Raw genomic sequence first — 14,576 nt, 5'->3', positions numbered from 1 at the left:
GCTTTGCTCCACCCGGGGAAAAAGTTTCTGACTGTCTACCCTATCTATTCCCCTGATCATCTTATAAACCTCTATCATGTCACCCCTCATCCTTCTCCGTTCTAATGAGAAGAGGCCTAGAATGTTCAGCCTTTCCTCGTAAGACTTATTCTCCATTCCAGGCAACATCCTGGTAAATCTCCTCTGCACCCTCTCCAAGGCTTCCACATCCTTCCTAAAATGAGGCGACCAGAACTGCACACAGTACTCCAAATGAGGCCTTACCAAGGTCCTGTACAGCTGCATCATCACCTCACGGCTCTTAAATTCAATCCCTCTGCTAATGAACGCTAACACCCCATATGCCTTCTTCACAGCCCTATCCACTTGAGTTGCAACTTTCAATGATCTATGCACATAGACCCCAAGGTCTCTCTGCTCCTCCACATGCCCAAGAACCCTACCGTTAACCCAGTATTTTGCATTCATGTTTGTCCTTCCAAAATGGACGACCTCACACTTTTCAGGGTTAAACTCCATCTGCCACTTTTCAGCCCAGCACTGCAACCTATCCAAGTCCCTTTGCAGACGACAATAGCCCTCCTCGGTATCCACAACTCCACCAACCTTTGTATCATCTGCAAATTTACTGACCCACCCTTCGACTTCCTCATCCAAGTCGTTAATAAAAATCACAAACAGGAGAGGACCCAGAACTGATCCCTGCGGCACGCCACTGGTAACTGGGCTCCAGGCTGAGTATTTACCATCTAAGACCACTCTCTGCCTTCTATCAGTTAGCCAATTCTTAATCCAACTGGCCACATTCCCCACTATCCCATGCCTCCTGACTTTCTCCATAAGTCTACCATGGGGGACCTTATCAAATGCCTTACTAAAATCCATGTACACCACATCCACTGGTTTACCCTCATCCACTTGCTTGGTCACCTGCTCAAAGAATTCAATCAGGCTTGTGAGGCAAGACCTACCCCTCACAAAACCGTGCTGACTGTCCCGAATCAAGCAGTGTCTTTCCAGATGCTCAGAAATCCTATCCCTCAGCACCTTTTCCATCAACTTGCCTACCACCGAAGTAAGACTAACTGGCCTGTAATTCCCAGGGTTGTTCCTATTCCCTTTCTTGAACAGGGGCACAACATTTGCCACCCTCCAATCACCTGGTACCACCCCCGTCAGCAGAGAAGATGAAAAGATCATTGCCAGCGGCTCTGCAATTTCATCCCTTGCTTCCCATAACATCCTTGGATATACCCCGTCAGGCCCGGGAGACTTGTCTATCTTCAAGTTATTCAAAAACCCCAACACATCTTCCCTCCTAACGAGCACTTCCTCGAGCTTACCAGTCTGCTTCCCACCGTCCTCTTCAGTAATACACCCCTTCTCATTCGTAAATACCGAAGAGAAGTACTCATTCAAAACCTCACTTATCTCTTCCGGCTCAACACACAGTCTCCCGCTATTGTCCTTGACCGGACCTACGGTCCCCCTAGTCATCCTCATATTTCTGACATACGCGTAAAAGGCCTTGGGGTTTTCTTTTATCCTACCCGCCAAGCATTTTTCATGCCCTCTCTTAGCTCTCCTAATCCCTTTCTTCAGATCCTTCCTGGCCATCTTGTATCCCTCCAGAGCTATGCCTGTGCCCTTTTTCCTCAACTTTATATACGCATCCTTCTTCTTCCTAACAAGACTCTCAACCTCTCTTGTCAACCACGGTTCCCTCACATGACCATCCCTTCCCTGTCTGACAGGGACATGCTTATCAATGGCCCCTACTATCTGCTCCTTGAAAAAGTTCCACATTTCGACCGTGCCCTTCCCTGCCAGCATATGCTCCCAACTTATGCTCCTCAGTTCCTGCCTGACAGCATCATATCTACCCTTCCCCCAATTGTAAACCTTGCCCTGTTGCACATACCTATCCCTCTCCATTACCACAGTGAATGCTACAGAATTGTGATCACTATCTCCAAAGTGCTCGCCCACCAACAGCTCTATCACTTGCCCTGGTTCATTACCTAGTACCAAATCCAATATTGCCTCCCCTCTGGTCGGGCAGTCTACATACTGAGTCAGAAAAGCTTCCTGGACATACTGCACAAACACTACCCCATCCAAACTATTCGATCTAAAGAGTTGCCAATCAATATTTGGGAAGTTGAAATCCCCCATAATTACTACCCTGTGACTTCTGCTCCTTTCCAAAATCTGTTTCCCAATCTGCTCTTCCACCTCCCTGCTGCTATTGGGGGGCCTATAGAAAACTCCCATCAAGGTGACTGCTCCTTTCCTGTTCCTGACCTCAACCCACAGTGCCTCAGTCGGCAGATCCTCCTCGAAAATTCTTTCAGCAGTTGTTACACTATTTCTAACTAACAATGCCACCCCCCCACCTCTTTTACCACCATTCCTAATCTTATGAAAACATCTATAACCAGGTACCTCCAAAAACCATTCCTCCCCCTCACCTATCCACGTTTCAGTGATGGCCACAACATCGTAGTCCCAAGTGCCCATCCACGCCTTCAATTCACTCACCTTATTCCTGATGCTTCTTGCGTTGAAGTATACGCACTTTAACCCTTCTCCGTGCCCATCTGTCCTCTGCGACAGTGCTACCTTCCCCAATACCTCACTACACTCTTTGTCTTTCTGAGTGGACCCACTGGTCCCTGGATTACAAGTCCGGTTCCCATCCCCCTCCCAAACTAGTTTAAACCCTCCCGAACAGTACTAGCAAACCTCCCTCCCAGGATATTGGTGCCCCTCTGGTTCAGATGCAGCCCGTCCTGTTTGAACAGGTCCCATCTTCCCCAGAATGCAGTCCAATTATCCAAGAACTGGAAGCCCTCCCTCCTACACCATTCCTGCAGCCACGTGTTCAGCTGTGCTCTCTCCCTATTCCTAGCCTCACTATCACGTGGCGCCGGCAACAAACCAGAGATAACAACTCTGTCCGTCCGAGCTTTCAGCTTCCAGCCTAACTCCCTAAACTCACTTCTAACATCTGTGCCACCCTTCCTTCCTACGTCGTTGGTGCCAATGTGCACCACGACCTCTGGCTGCTCCCCCTCCCCTTTAAGGATCCTGAAGACGCGATCACAAACATCACGGACCCTGGCACCAGGGAGGCAACAAACCATCCGTGCGTCTCGCCTGCGCCCACAGAACCGCCTGTCCGTACTCCTCACCATCGAGTCCCCGATGACTAGTGCTCTCCCATTCTCCCTCCTTCCCTTCTGAGCCACAGTGCAGGACCCCGTGCCAGAGGCCCGGTCACTGCAGCCTGCCCCCGATAGGCCGTCCCCCCCAACAGTATCTAAAACTGTATACTTGTTGTTGAGGGGAACGACCACAGGAGATCCCTGCACTGACCTCTTCCCACCTCTAACTGTTACCCAGCTACCTTTGATTTGTGGAGTAACGACCTCCGTGTAGCTTCTATCTATCAACCCCTCAGCTTCCCGAATGATCCTCAGTTCATCCAGCTCCAGCTCCAATTCCCTAACACGGTCTGATAGGAGCTGGAGACGGATGCACTTCCAGCAGGTGAAGTCGGCAGGGCCACCGGAGGTTTCCCTCACCTCGAACATTCTGCAGGAGGAGCAATACACTACACTGGCTGCCATTTCTTTTATTCAATTACCCCTTAGTTAAGTACAACTATAGATATTAACAAAAACAGTAAATAGCTTACCTGCTCAGTCCTTTTTGGTTAGAGGAGGAGGGTAAAAAGGGTCTTATTATTAGGTTAGAGGAGGAGGATGGGTGGGACACACTACATTTGTAGTGGCTCGGGTTTACTCAGCTCCGCACCTTTAAGGAAAATACCTACCCAGGAGTCCTCGCTGCCGACCAGCTTCCGGTTCCTCCGGCGCCAAAAGAAACTCAAAGACAAGGAAAACAGTAAGTAAAACAGTAAGTACTTACTTTTAAAACACAGCTCCTGATGCCTTCACTCACCCACCGAAGAGTCGCTACCTTCTCCTGCTGCTCCGCCGGGAAATGAGGCCGAGTCCACGGAGCTCCGCACCTTTAAGGAAAATACCTACCCAGGAGTCCTCGCTGCCGACCAGCTTCCGGTTCCTCCGGCGCCAAAAGAAACTCAAAGACAAGGAAAACAGTAAGTAAAACAGTAAGTACTTACTTTTAAAACACAGCTCCTGATGCCTTCACTCACCCACCGAAGAGTCGCTACCTTCTCCTGCTGCTCCGCCGGGAAATGAGGCCGAGTCCACGGAGCTCCGCACCTTTAAGGAAAATACCTACCCAGGAGTCCTCGCTGCCGACCAGCTTCCGGTTCCTCCGGCGCCAAAAGAAACTCAAAGACAAGGAAAACAGTAAGTAAAACAGTAAGTACTTACTTTTAAAACACAGCTCCTGATGCCTTCACTCACCCACCGAAGAGTCGCTACCTTCTCCTGCTGCTCCGCCGGGAAATGGGCATTGTTGGGAAATGTAACCAGGATGTCTGGCAATGATGATATTGGGATCCTAAACAAGTTATCATCATCAAATCCCAGGACTGCTTGTCACTCAGATTTATTTTCCACAGTTAGAATGTTGTCTCTTTTTGCTAGGCCACTTTATGAAATACCTTAGTCTATTACTTCCAAAAATAGGGAAATTGCTGTCATCCAAATCTCCCCCCAACCCCCACCAAGACCGATTTTCTCTCCACCTTGCATTTAGTGAGCCATGATGGCTGATCAGTGATTAGTCCTTTGATGCCCTCGTCTCCTTTCTCACTTTCTCACCTTGGCCAGTAGTGTCCTCATCTTCACTCCCTTAAATCTATGGGACGCAGACTTGAACTTTTATGGCAGAAAACTGGTTTAGCCATTCGTGGCCCACATAAAGCACTATGGGGTCCTGCTCTCGTCTGCGAAAATTGCTCATTATTCCAGGATCATTCTGGAACACAATGGCAATGTAAATCTGAGTTCTTTTTGCATTCAGTCTGGTTCAGTAAATATACTGAGTCGGATGTGTAGGTAAAATCAATTACTTTATTTGCGCATTTAGCCGGCTGACTTACTCTAATGCAACGACACTGACTCCACCCCAGAGTCTGTCGGGTCCACCAGAGTAAGTGAAGTTTTTGATACAGGTACTACTGTTTATACATTAAGATTCATGCTACACCTCCTTGTTTAACCAATCAGTGCGGTACAATTCGACTTCACCCACGTGGTGACATGTAGTACATCTGTTACTGAGGTTAATAATACACTCCATTCTCAATACATACTTGTTACTAATAAAATATTGTTTTGTACCAGCAAGATAAAAGAAAGCGGACAAGCAAGCTAATTAGCAAGAGCGTAGGAATCATCAATAAACATCCCGGTCTCACTCCCTACATTGATCATGAGTTCTGTCTCTACCTTGTGACAAGTAATTGTGGCGCATCCTGCTATCTCTATTAGGTGTACATTCCTGAGTGTTTCGTGCAGTCTGCAGTTACCCAAAGCAGGGTAGTATATACTGATAAGAGGGGCCCTACATTCCTTATCACTCACACAGGGATGGAAATCATTTGATTCACAGGAGTCCATTTGTTCCAAACCACAGGGAGTCACACAATCAGGCCACAAAGAACAGATATCTTTGCAATTACCGGTGTCGGCTATTCTTTGCAATCTCACACTCTCAGACTTTACTTTTAACTATCTCATTGTGGTTTCTGCCACTTAAAATCAAAGCTCAGCAAAGCTACTATTCCTAACTTGGCTATATTTCCCATTAAGCATAGTGCCATGCCTTTCTGCTCACTTCCACAGTAACCCTTGGCTGTACTGCAAGCCATCTTCTAAAACTCCCCTTCCTGTCTCCACCCTTTCCTCTAACAGCAAGTGTGAGGAGTTCATGAATTTTTTTGTCACCAAGATTAAAACCATCTGATCAGTTGCCTCTGCCATTTCCCTCCCTTCGCCTAGCCAATCTTCCTCTAAAGCTCCCCCCAGTCCTTGCACTGAACTTGCACCCTCTCTAGTTTCTCTCCTATCTCCCCTCATGCCCTGTCCAAGCTCATCTTGTCCATTCCGGGAGCAGAGTGGAGAGGAGAGGAGCAGACTTGTGGGGAGAACGCCGAGCGAGAAAAGAGGATAAATAGAGCCCGAGGATCACTGCCTAGTCACTTACCTTCCGGGAGCGGAGCGGATCTGCGGGGAGAAGAAAATAAATAGAGCCCAAGGATCACGGCCTAGTCACTTACCTTCCGGGAGCGGAGAACAGTCCAAGCGGGCTGGAGTTTTGAATAAAAGGGAAATAAAAGTTAACCCCGTGACATTGTAGGAAAGCTGCAAGGTGATTGGTTGGTGAGTAACTGCTGATAGGGAATAACTCTAAATAGCTGGGTAAGTAACTAAAAGTAAAGATAAAGTTCTACATTTTTTAATATAGTAGGTAGTGTTTTTTTTTAGGGAATCACGGTCCCTAGTGTAAATAATTTAATTTTTGGGTAATTTAAGGGGATAAATTAAGGGGAAGTCATGGCAGGGCAGCTTGGCAGCATGGAGTGCTCCTCCTGTGCAATGTGGGAAGTCAGGGACACTTCCAGTGTCCAGGACGAACACATGTGCCGGAAGCGTCTCCAGCTGCACCTACTCGAAATCCGCATTTCGGATCTGGAGCGGTGACTGGAGACACTGTGGAGCATCTGCGAGGCTGAGATCATTGTGGATAGCACGTACAGGGAGGTGGTCACACCACAGGTAAAGATTGCTCGGGCAGAAAGGGAATGGGTGACCGCCAGGCAGAGTAGAAGAACTAGGCAGGTAGTGCAGGAGTCCCCTGGGTCCATCTCCCTATCAAACAGATTTTCCTCTTTGGATACTGTTGGGGGAGATAGCTTCTCAGGGGAATGCAGCAAGAGCCAAGTCTGTGGTACCACAGGTGGCTCAGCTGCACAGGAGGGAAGGAAAAAGAGTGGGAAAGCGATAGTGATAGGGAATTCTATCGTAAGGGGTACAGATAGGCGTTTCTGTGGCCGCAAACATGACTCCAGGATGGTATGTTGTCTCCCTGGTGCTAGGGTCAAGGATGTCACGGAGCGGCTGCAGGACATGCTGAAGGGGGAGAGTGAACAGTCAGAGGTCGTGGTACACATTAGTACCAACGACATAGGTAGAAAGACAGATGAGGTCCTGCAACAAGAACTTATGGAGCTAGGAAGCAGATTAAAAAGCAGGACCTCAAAGGTTGTAATCTCTGGATTACTCCCAGTGCCACGTGCTAGTGAGTATAGGAATAGGAGGATAGAGCAGATGAATGTGTGGCTGAGGACATGGTGCAGAAGGGGGGGCTTTAGTTTCCTGGATCACGGGTCTGTTTCTGGCGAAGGTGGGACCTGTACAAGTTGAATGGGTTGCACCTGAACCGGAACGGGACCAACATCCTTGCTGGGCGGTTTGCTAGAGCTGTTGGGGGTGGGGGGGTTTAAACTAATTTGGCAGGGGAATGGGATACAGAGTTGAGGTACAGTAGGGGCTGATGCACAGTCAAATATAGAAGAGAAACTGAGTCAGTCTGGAAAGCAGAGCAAATGTAGACCTGGTGAGGCACAAGTGAAAAATGCAAGGCTGGAATGCATCTATTTTAACACAAGGAGTCTTACAAGTAAGGCAGATAAATTGAGGGCATTGATTAGCACGTGGGAATATGATGATTTTGCTATCAGAGAGGCTTAGTTGAGGGAGGGCAGGACTGGCAGCTCAATAGTCCAGGGTATAGAATCTTCAGGCATGACAGGGTAGGGGGTAAAAGAGGTGGTGGCATTGCACTATTGATTAAGGAGTCAATTACTGCAGTAAGGTGGGATGATATCTTTGAAGGTTCCTCAAATGAGGCCATACAGGTAGAACTTAAAAACAAAAAGGGAGCAATCACTTTACTGGGAGTGTACTACAGGCCTCCAAACAGTCAGAGAGAGATAGAGGAGCAGATATGTTGGCAAATCTCAGAGAGGTGTGGTAATAATAGGGGATTTCAACTTCCCCAATATCAACTGGGATAGTCTTAGTGCAAAAGGCTTAAAGGGGCGGAATTCTTAAAATGCATACAGGAGAGCGGTTTGAGCCAGCACATAAAAAGTCCTACAACAGAAGGGGCAGTACTGCACCTAATCCTAGGGAATGAAGCCGGACAAGTGGTAGAAGTGTCAGTGGGAGAGCATTTTAGGGATAGTGACCATAACTCTGTAAGATTTAAGGTAGTTATGGAAAAGAACAAAGATGGACCGGAAATAAAGGTACTGAATTGGGGGAAGGCTGATGTCAATATGATAAAACAAGATCTGGCCAAAGTGGAGTGGGAGCAGCTACTCGCGGGAAAGTCTACATCAGACCAGTGGGAGTCAGTCAAAGAGGAAATAGTGAGAGTTCAGAGACCCAGAAATGATCCCAACCTCAGTTTCCTGCCCCTAGAGGGAAAATCCTGCTAAATGACTCTTTGAGCTACGAAAGTTGCTCCAGCCATAGTCCCAAAGGACCATAGGCATCTCTCCCCATTAGAGTTGGTGATGTCTCGCTTGAGGGTCACCACTGCAAGTGTGGGGCAAGGCGAGGAGGCAGGACTCCATGAACTAACACAGCTTTTATGGGGATAGAACCCACGCTGTTGGCGTCTTTCTGCATTTCACGCCAGCCATTTAGCCAACTGAGCTAACCGACACCTCCCCACCACCACCCCCCCCCCAACCCCTCCCCCCGGTGGAGCTCCAAAAGTACAAGTCTGCAAATAAAATGCTTCTGAAAAAGAACAATTAATGATTTGGTCATTAAGTTATTTTTTTTTATTATGATCTACATGAAGTAACTTCAAACTGGTGATGAGCAATAATTTCAGATTGGGAACAGATGTTGTGCACTAATATTAAACAAGCTGTAAAGAAACAGGAGGAGAAATTAATTGGTAGCTTCAGTTGTAGCAAGCCCTGACTTTTTGGCATGGTTTGGAGGCAATATCATTTGCATTACGCTGAACTACTATTGAAGGGGAAGTTTTATTATTGATGTTATGTCTGGGTTAGTTAGCAGACAGCCCACTGAAAAGGTCTGATTGATCACTGCAACATTCAAAACTACTTCGAAGTGATGGAGTGATTGTTTTAATCCAGTATTGGGTTTCAGTTGTACTAATGATATTAATGGAATGAATATTGATTAATTTCAAGAGCAGTGCACCTTGTAATAGCTGCTCGAAGAACATGTTTATTCATCCTTTTTTTTTCTTTTGAATGCACACTTATTCCTTGTGTATTCTTTATGAAGACTAATTTTTAATTCTCACATTATTTTCTCACTGCACCATTTTAACTTAGACAATCAGAAAATTTCTGATTGTCTGTGATCTACTTTAGTAATCATTATAAAACATATTAATCAGCAGCTGGTCATGAGCTTGGCAAAATTAATTCCAGAAGAAAAGATACTGTGATTGAATGAAATAGGTTATTCTTCCTGCTAATATACTTGAAGTACTTTAATGTTGCGCTGACGCTTTTGTTAGTGTTGCCAGTTTCTGACGTGTGGGCCTTACACAGATGATGACAGCACCACAGCTGAAATTGTCAGATTTACTAAAGCCAACAGCCAGGAAGACCCAACAAAACCTAGGTCTTCCTGATATCTGTCTTAGTGAAGTTTATTTCTGGTGTTGCCACCAGCTGCGCAAAACCTGCACATCAGAAGTTAGCAGAATATTGATGATATAAAAGCAGTTTTAATTGCAAGTGGCAGTGATAAGAAACCTGTCATAACTTGGCTTCAAAGATTGAACATTCTTTGATTTTGCTGTAGACTTTTAAGGCAGTTTTACATTGTATGAATGCCACTGAGAGGATTCCCACAGTCTTTGGAACCCTAAAGATAACCTCAAGACATGACATGAGCGATGACTATTCTCAGATCAACAACGGCATCAAATTGTTTTAAAATCCTAAAAGGAACAGTCTTTTTTGCCCCTTGACTAAGCTGTCCTAAAGGCACAGAGATGTCAATTTGGAAATTGGAGATATAGTTTTCCACACACAGAAATTAATATATAATGTATAGCAATATATGATTCATGTATAATGGCTTTTGGGTAAATCTCTTGTTTTAAGTTTATTTTTGAGTACATGTGAGGTTTCTGGCGTGAGACAAATTCCCCTTCACAATCACCTTATAATTATTATTATAATTGTTGCCAGCATACCTTTTAAAAATTCCAGGGGTTAATGAGTGTTTATTTCTGAGCATTATTTTCTGTCTACTTGATGTCTCAATATTTTTGATTAAATTATGAGTGCTGATGACCATAACGAGGAATGTAAGAGAGAGAATTTAATCAAACAGAGCTAAATTAACATGTGCAGTGGTAATGACAGAATCACTGAGGCACCCAAGTTCGTAACTGTGTCTGCTGATATTCAGGTGCTTCACAATGGCCAACTCATCATGACCTAGATTATGCCATCAACAATTTTTTTTTAAATGAAAAATGTACATGAAAATGGATCACACTTCATGTTAACTAATATTTTGAAGAAGACCTAGAAGGGTATTTAAGTTTATTAGTTTGTTGTAACTGGTTGCCTTTTCCAAAAATATTATAGACGTTTACAACACAAGAGAAAGCCATTTGACCCATTATTTTATGCCAGCTTTTTGCTAGAGCTAACCAAAACTACTCTTGCTGCCCTGCTCTTTCCCCATAGCTCTTATCTTGCTCTGCTTCAGATGATTATCTAAAAAGATGGAAGGGTGTCTGGTCTGCCATAACTACTCCCTGTGCCCAGGTTCTGACAAAGAAATTTCTCCTGAAATGCTTTGGGAGAATTCTAAACTGAGGACCCCTTTTCACTGACTTCCCACTCAGGGAGTAATCTTTCCCAATTCACTTTATTGGAACTCTTTGCTCTATCCTTACCTTCAGTGGAAATAGTCAAAGTATCTCAAGTCTCTCCTGATAACTGTCTCTCATTCCTCTTATCATCCTGATGATGAGGCTATCACTTTATATGAAGGTGTTACACAGTTGTACTATGTTAATGTCTGTACATAATTCTTTTTTTGATACTTTTTTCCTGCTTATCAAGGTGACTGCTGTCAATGCTGAAGAATGGAATGTATTTCTATTTTGAGCACCCAGTGCAATAACAAGGATCATAAGTCAAGAATTGCAGTCAGTTAATGAACTAAAGCTGTGCCTACTGTGCCACAACCTAAAAAGAGCATTGTTAAGACTGTTCTGCTTCTCACACAAATCTCTTTACTGAAAGTGAGCGTGGCACTTACAGGCAGTTTTGCGCTGTGAAACCATATCAACCGGGAATAGGGTTGAAACTGCAAAACTTATTTCATATAAACCCTTACATCTGCCAAACACAGAAGGTTTGCACCATATCAATGTGGGCTGAATTCACTCTGAGGTGAACTAATCACTGCACTAGAAGATCCCATTCTGATTTTTTTTTCCACAAATTGTTTCAATTTTTGGTGAATATTGGGAAGAAGGTGAAATTTAGAACACAAAATGCTGGAACTACAAGAAGATCTGTCAACATCTGAAAAATCTAAGTGACTGGTTTCCTTGTGGATAGTAACCCTTCATTGGAACTAAAAAAAAAAGGAATGCAAGAAAGCCCCTTTATAGGATTAACCTAAACAAAGAGGGGTAGGATATCATGTGAAAGACATGACTGAAATGTGCTATTTCACATACACAGCTAATGTGTTTAATAGTCTGTAAATAGATTTTTTTTTGAGAACAGAGTAGGAAGTTCTACTAATCGTTAATAGTCAACTAAGCCAGGCTGCTTAGAACGATAAAAAGATAAGTTTAAAAAAAAACTCAATGGAACAGAACAAAGTGGATTGTAAATCAGAGAAACTAGTGGAAAAATAGGGGTAATGGTTAATATCTAGTGTTGAAAGGCAGTGTTCAGGTCAAAGGCCTGCAGAGTGCATAGGTTGAAGATGCATAGAACATAAGAAATAGTAACGGGAGTAGACATTACGATGCCTTGAGCCTGCTCCGCCATTCAGTACGATCATGGCTCAACTCCACTTTCCCCCTCGCTCAGAATATCCCTTAATTCTCCGAGAGAACAAAAATCTGTCTATCTCAGCCTTAAATATACTCAAAGATGGAGCATCCACGACCCTCTAGTGTAGAGAATTTCGAAGATTCACGACTCTCTGAGTGAAGAAATTTCTCCTCATCTCAGTCCTAAATGATGGACCCCTTATCCTGAAACTCTTCCAGGGCCCTGTCAAGTCCTTTCAGAATCTTGTTTCAATGAGATTACTTCTCATTCTTTTTAACACCAGAGAGTGTAGGCACAATTTACTCAGCCTGTCATCATAGGCAACACTCTCATCCCAGGAACCAACCTAGTGAATCTTCACTGTACTGCCTCCAGTGCAATTGTATCCTTCCTTAAATATGGAGACCAAAACTGCACACAGTACTCCAGGTGTGGTCCCACCAAAGCCTTATACAATTATAGCAAGATTTCCTTAATCTTGTTCTCCAATTCCCTTACAATAAAGGCCAACATGCCATTTGCCTTCCTAATGGCTTGCTGCACTTGCATGCTAACTTTCTGTGTTCCTTGTACAAGTATAGCCAAGACTCACTGAACACCAGCATTTAGAAGTTTCATGCTTTTTAAAAAAATATTCCACTTTTCTGTTCTTATCACCAAAGTGAAAAACCTCATGTGTCCCACATTATACTCTATCTGTCACCTTGTTGCCCATTCACTTAACCTGTCTGTAACTCTTTGTAGCCTCTTTGTTACATTCCCACTTAGTTTGGTATTGTCAACAAACTTGGTCTCTTTGTCTAAGTTATTAATTATAAATAGCTAGGGTCCCAGCACTGATCCTTGCAGCACTCCACTAGTTATAGCCTGCCAAGTTGAAAATGCCCTACTGTCTGCTCCCTGTCCATTAACCGATCCTCTATCCATGCTAATATATTGCCCCAACACCATGAGCCCTTATCTTGCATATTAGCCTTTTGTGTGGCACCTTATTGAATGCCTTTTGGAAATCCAAGGATACAACATCTGCGGGCTCCTCTTTATCTACCCCACAAGTTACATTAAAAAAAGGCTGACAAATTTGTCAAATGCTATATTTCCCTTTCATAAAACCATGTCAACTTTGATCATGCTATGAATTTCTAAGTGTATTGTTAAAAATTCCTTAATAGATTCTAGCATTTTTCTGATGACTTATGTCAGGCTAACCGGTCTGTAGATCCTTGTTTTCTCTCTTCCCTCCTTTCTTGAATAGCAGAGTTATGTTTGCTAACTTCCAATCCGTGACTGTTCTAGAATCTAGAGAATTCTGGGAAATCATAACCACTATATCCACTATCTCTGCAGCTACCTCTTTTAAAATCTTCAGATGCAGGCCATCAGGTCCTGGGGATTTGTCAGCTTTTAGTCCCTTCAGTTTGAGTTAAGTAATGAGTTAAAAACAAAACAAAGGAATGGGAAGTTTCTGTACAAAGCAGTCAAAATATATGCAGGAAGATTTTGTCTGTTTTCTCCTGAACTAGTGTTTTTTGCTAATGTATGATTGCTTTATGATGTGGTAAAGTACTCTAACATTCCTTTTTTTAAAAGAACTTAATCTCATTGAAAATTTCTCAGTCTTAATCTCAAATACATTTAGTAAGAACGTAAAGAGGAAAAATTGTAAAGCAATCTGAATTGAGTCAAGACACCAGATATTAGTAGAAGGATGTATTTTGTATATAAAACTAAGTGCCAATCGCTAAATTTTGGCTGCGACGTGAATTCAACCATAAAATGATGGTGCGTAGTCTTCGTTACAGTAGAAATATTTTTGTTAATTAGCTGGTATCAGATGATGAATATTGAGTGCTTTTGACTAAATCCCTACTCTGCCATTTAGGTTGCAAGAGATTTACCTTTTTATTAGGTTTGGTACTGAAGTTAAGATCTAGTAACCAAAGTATCAGTTACCTTGACGAGTAACCATAGTATCAATTATATTGACTTAAACACTACTTCCTAGTCAGAGTGACTTCGAGACTACCTCCTAGTCATAGTGTGTGGCAACAGCTGACTGAAACATGATGCAACAAAAGTACTATAGTGAGCTTGTTCCATCATCAATCCATGCAAAGGTTTAACATTCAAAACAAAACAATAATGAAGTTCATCATGCCTGCTAGTAAATTCTGCCAACAGTGTGGATTGTACAGTTAACATCAGAAACCCTGTATTAGGGAAAGGAAAAATTATTCCTATTTGCCATTCAGTGACCACTGTTAAAATAAGCATTTGTGTGGATGTTGAATGAAGCCAGAATTGGGCTCAGCTGTGATTCATACTTGGACAAATAGTGTATAGGAATTTGTCTTCTGAGGTAGTAGGCAAAGAATGGCTAACTGGGTGAGGGACTGGAGAACTGCTAGTGTCAATGGAACCTTTTACCTCAGCACCTAGAGGAAAGAACATTTGAGCAGTAGTTACTTGTTTATAAAATGTTATTTTGAATGTTAGCTATGTTATTACCATAAGCTATGGTCTGCAAGGGAAGAAATTTGGC

At 43.6% G+C, this 14,576-nt stretch overlaps 1 protein-coding gene across 1 annotated transcript in view; it reads left to right on the top strand.

Moving 5' to 3' along the window:
* Window positions 1-14,576, top strand: part of itfg1 (integrin alpha FG-GAP repeat containing 1) — a 296,337-nt gene that overhangs the window by 184,223 nt on the left and 97,538 nt on the right. The window lies entirely within an intron of this gene.

Source organism: Heterodontus francisci, chromosome 17 (assembly GCF_036365525.1).
Source record: "Heterodontus francisci isolate sHetFra1 chromosome 17, sHetFra1.hap1, whole genome shotgun sequence".
NCBI lineage: Eukaryota > Metazoa > Chordata > Chondrichthyes > Heterodontiformes > Heterodontidae > Heterodontus > Heterodontus francisci.
Note: the sequence above shows the minus strand (reverse complement) of the source record. Positions and strands in the feature narration are given on the sequence as shown.